The sequence below is a fragment of the Rhipicephalus sanguineus genome, chromosome 3 (genome assembly GCF_013339695.2).
Source record: "Rhipicephalus sanguineus isolate Rsan-2018 chromosome 3, BIME_Rsan_1.4, whole genome shotgun sequence".
NCBI classification, from domain to species: Eukaryota; Metazoa; Arthropoda; class Arachnida; order Ixodida; family Ixodidae; genus Rhipicephalus; species Rhipicephalus sanguineus.
The window spans coordinates 91,545,789-91,550,945 of NC_051178.1; the positions used below are offsets into that span (position 1 = coordinate 91,545,789).

General features: G+C 42.9%; 1 long non-coding RNA gene across 1 annotated transcript; it reads left to right on the forward strand.

The window, feature by feature from the left end:
• The first annotated feature begins 387 nt into the window (after positions 1-387).
• On the forward strand, positions 388-2,435 carry LOC119385031 (uncharacterized). Its single transcript, XR_007415363.1, has 2 exons — positions 388-431; positions 2,209-2,435. It is a non-coding gene; the product is annotated as an uncharacterized LOC119385031 (long non-coding RNA).
• The last annotated feature ends 2,722 nt before the right edge of the window (positions 2,436-5,157 follow it).

A 5,157-nucleotide genomic window follows, 5' to 3' on the forward strand; every position in this document is an offset into this window, starting at 1 on the left:
ATATCAATGTTATATGGCACATAGACACTGGTGTTTCTTTTTTCGTGTGTTGTGGATGAAACTTTATCTTTTACAGATCGCGTAAGCATTAAACATGAAGACCGCGGTGTGCCTTCTTGTAGTTTTGCTCGCAGTTACTGCCACATGTGAGTATTTTTCTGCATTGTAGTCTTTGCTATATTACTCTCCGTAGAGAACGACCACCGGTTGCTGACGTTTCGAACGACATATGTCTCTTTCAGATGGCGCTCCTGGGTAAGCGTTCTGGAAGGTTTTTTTTATTGTTTTTTTATTACGGCATATCTGTCGTTGAACACACGACAGATCGTCCATAAAATAAACGTTACTTATCTTCACAACCGTGTTATCATATGCATTAAAAGCGATTTTGTTTCCCTACGCTAGGCTGCCTGTAGAGGAAGACGACCATGGTGAGTAAGGTTTTTATACCAATAAGAATATCAGCCGCTAAGATATTTCTGAACCTAGCGCAAATTTAATAGAAACACGCATAATTCATTATGCTTCTGAGATACTATTGTATTTTGTGTACTGTAATTCATTGGCAGTTAGTTAAAAAGCAGCCAGCATTTCATTGTGTTTCTTTTTCTGGAGTACACTGACTGTCATAGTTTTGGTAATGACTATTATCTCCCATGGTCACGGCGCTCTTTGTCCAAATTTTCCTGTTGCGCCAATAACCATCACCGAGCCAATTACTATTATCTGTGCTTTTGACACTTTCCCACTTGTATGTGATGCGCTTCGCTCGCAAAACAAGTCTAACTTTCGCAACTTGTGTTTCATATAAGGCGAACAATTTCAGTCTTAATCGGTAAAGTCCCAAGCACACACTTCGGAAAAAAAATGGTCAAGTGTAACGGGTAAATTTTCGACGGTCTCCGGTCATGCCGCAAAAATCGTGCTAGTGTTTGTGATTGCGAGAAGTAGTAATGAGGCTTTATATCCTAGGAAAAAAATTGTGTTGCCTAGAGGGCGCTTCAAACTTCGGGCACGGAAGGGAAGCTGTGTCGCGCTAAATAAAGTTATACGAAATTACTGGTTTGAGCAATTATTACGAAAGAAGAAAGAATTGTTTGATCAATCTCTATAAATATATAGCCCTCATAACTGGTGGCCCGGTGTAAATAGCGTACTAAACATTCCTAAACATATATATATATATATATATATATATATATGTATATATATATATATATATATATGTATATATATATATATATATATATATATATATATATATATATATATATGTGTGTGTGTGTGTGTGTGTGTGTGTGTGTGTGTTTGTGTGTGTGTGTGTGTGTGTGTGTGTGTGTGTGTGTTCCTGTGTCCCGAAAGTCGTGGGATGCAATCCCGGCAGCGCCGGCTGCATTTTCGATGGAGGCGAAAATATTTGAGGCCTGTGTACTTAGATTTAGGTGCACGTTAAAGAATCGCAGGAGGTCAAAATGTCCGGAGCACTTCATTACGGCGTCCCTCATAATCATATTGTGGTTTTGAGACGTTAAACTCCAGAGAATAATAGTTGTGTTCCTAGAACATAAAAACACTTTGCCCTACATGCTTCGAATTAAAGATTGTTATTCAGATCCAAAAAAACTTATACACAGCAGATTGTCTTAATAACTCGCGGCCCGGATTAAATGATGCACTGAACTTTCCTATTCAGAGAACCGTTAACAACACTGAACAAGCATACACAAGCATCGTGCGCACCTGTATTACTACGTTGAAGAAAGTGATTTAAAAAAGAATTATTTCAGGAAAAGAAAGTGTGCGTGCGAAAGCAGCATGTATTTACTGCGTACAAATCTCGAAAGTATTGTTTACTTGCTTACATTGCTTCGTTTACTTAGAACACCTGCACTCCAAGATAATAGTTAGAAGTTTCTGAATTCGTATATCGTTGAAAGAGACTCTTTCACTGCTTGTCATGGAGACCCTGGTATTTGCCTTAAGTGCTGAGGGAACTATATCGGGAACGCGCATGGTATTATGTGAGCCCATCGTTTCTGGACTCCGTTCGAAGGAAAAAGGTTGAACCTGAACTAAGCGAGCACTAGATAGTGTGTGTTTTTATTTTGTTCTTATTCTACTAATGAAGTCAACAGGGGTAACCGTCTGCAGGAGATGAGAGCGACAAGTGATCCGTTTATTTTCATTTCAATAAAACATACGTCCCAGGTGACGCAACGGCTCCTTACTGGAAGGCGAAGCTCGGCTGGATCCTTCAACAGATTGGCAAGTTCCTCCAACAGTCAGCGCCCTCGTACTCCTCAGAAGACGGTGCCGTCAAGCCTCAAGATATCACTGCCGGGCAGATTAGAAAAGTTGCGGAGGTGCTCAACAAGGCTGCCGATGCCGTCGAAAAGGGAGATGATTTTAATCTGTTTTGAACAATAAAACCATTTGAAGATCATTATCTTTTGCGCGTTGCCGTAACTTGCTAAAAGTGCGTTTGTTGAGTGGCATACGCATTTGAGTCACCGCTGCTTACGAAATTGACACTCTTTGCCAAAAATACAAAAGGAGCAGTCCCACTTTTTAGAGCGATGTTTCCAAATGTGGTACGATTCAATCACTCCTCTCTCATGCCACGTCTTCGGCTTACCCACAACCGAAACGTAGCTAAATGTGGCAGTGCAGCCGCACGGCTTGCAGCATACCGATAGGCGTGCGCAGGGTTCTTTATTATAGGGGGCCAAGTGTAACCGCAGACCTCCTTCCCCCACCCCTTTTATCGAGTCCGAAAAAAAAACGAGCCCCGCTATTGGATGGAAAATGCAAAAATGAAAATGAAGCCACGACTTGCTTCTCACTACAACCAAGTCTTTCTGGGCTGAAAGTGGGAAGTACACAGTTCTTTGAATGTAACATCAGGGATCTTTGGTTGCGATTACCGCCGAAAGCACACTTAGCCATAGCCCTGCGCATTAAACAGTGACGTCAAAGGTCCGACTGAGTAAATGAATGGGGCAGAATTGGAGCCCCCCTTTAGACCTTTGGATGATTAGGATGGGGGCGCCTCCATGCCCCTTCGTCCGCACGCATATGAATGTACCGGAAGACTAGCATCAATGCGAATGTGATACAAAACAGAAGTGTCACACATGCCGTATACCCTGACATGCTTGGTATAGCATGGTTTCCCTTGCATACTGTACTACCAAACCTTGTGACAGAGGTTTGTAAGCTTGCAAGATAGAGAACAGATGAACCTGCCATTGTTCTTTGCAGCAACGTTCTTAGCCTCTGTGATATGCCATGTTCATAGGTATGACCACCAGGTCTTTTTTTATTTTTGCTCCAGAACATCATATTCCCATATGTGCCCAAATATTAAGCTCGAAAGCAACAAGTCAGCCATAGCAGTGATTAAGAAATTAGGGTAGTGTGCCACTAACAGCGCATTCTGCTGCTGGACAAGGTTCTCTTGACTTTGATGACCGCAGCTATTTCCCACCGCATTTGAAAAGTACAAATTAACGACAGCCCTCTGAACTAATTTGTCGTGGGTGGATTCATATGCTTACAGCGTTTTTCGAGTCCTTAGACTAATGCTTCTCAGCCGTCGATGGGTCGGGAAATACTTGTGTACTGGTCGACGTGATGGCGGACCCCCTGATGTGACGAACCGGCGGATGGGGGGAGGGGGTGATGTAGCAGGCTCAGATCTTAATTGAGGCGTTGGGGCCGCCGAGCCGATCATGTTCAGAATTTTGCTGCGGTTTCTGGAATTGGGAATAGGTTATAACTCGCCTGCAAAAAATTTTTTTTCGCGGGCGATGGCGTCGCGGAACCCCGGAACCCCTAAGACAGCTGCGAGGAAGCCCATTTGAGAACCACTGTCTTACACTAGAGATAGAGCAATTATGAGCTTGAAGATGAAAATTAGGTCCAGGTCAAGCGCCCTCATTAAATTTTATTGAGGTACTTTGTGAGTGGAAAAAATGTGGAGAACTTGAGCAAAATACTTCCATCATGCTACTAATGGCGTAAATGATAAAATCACTCTCTTCAATATTTAAAAAACCATAAATTCAGCAACATATCTAAAAACACAGGCAACTCGGCCAGCAGGGTGTCAAACAAGCATTTACCAATATTTGCAGAGAAACGAATGCAACGCACCGGATCAACACTTGGCTCTTTACGAATACTACTTTTCTGCAGAAATAACTTGTATCAAATGCAACAACCGCTGCCGGAAGGTAAAATGAGAAAAGGTCAATAAATGTCTGAGTTTAAAGGCCGCATCCGCCGAGAAAAGATGTATCTCTCTGAGATTTAATTGCTTCACGCACTGCTACAAACAGCTCTTTATGTGGGACCTAAAGATGCCGCTCTTCACTGCCCACAGGAAATGCTGCGTTGGCAGCTACCACTCCCGATCTCAAAGCTTGTACTACGACATTCGACGGTTGTCAATGGCACATGGATCGTCAGAAACTTTTCAGGGAGTCTCATAGGAACTTTTCGACAAGCTTCTGCCACAGACCTTCTTCTGTTACACTATAGTACTGAGGGTACTCAAATTTACATGTCTTACTAGTAAAAGCACACATAGTGCACCACTTTTGCTCTCAACAAACGTCCGAAGAGAATGAGGGTGAAGGGTCTTATATCAACTCTGCTGACGTTGTTGTCCAGAGCTTCTTTGGCTTTCTTGCTAAATCCATTATTCGAGAAAACCGTAAACCCATCTCCTCCGTCAGCATGCACAATGCTGAAGTCATCTGTAGCGAAAAACTGCACCAATGGCCGCAACACTTATTTCGATGAACAAGAAGTTGGTCAATGCCTTCCGATAGGCACATTCCCTTTTCCTCAAAATCCTATTTTAGTGACAGCTCGCGAACTGTTGCTACAAACAGGTAGCAGGCCACACTCTAGGCCAAGGCGAACTTAGGACCTCCCTCTAGGAGGCTGTGAACTCCAGATGGAAGCGACGCCCCATCGACAAAGACAACACCTTCACTTACAGGTAACAGCTTCTAAAACGCATGAGTGAAGCTTTTCGGTAAGCAGACCCTAAATGTAGCTTTAGAGAGCACTCTAGCAGAAATTCGAGCATGGACTATAGTCCAAAAATATCAATGTTAGAATAGTACCTGTGTATACGCAGGAACGGTT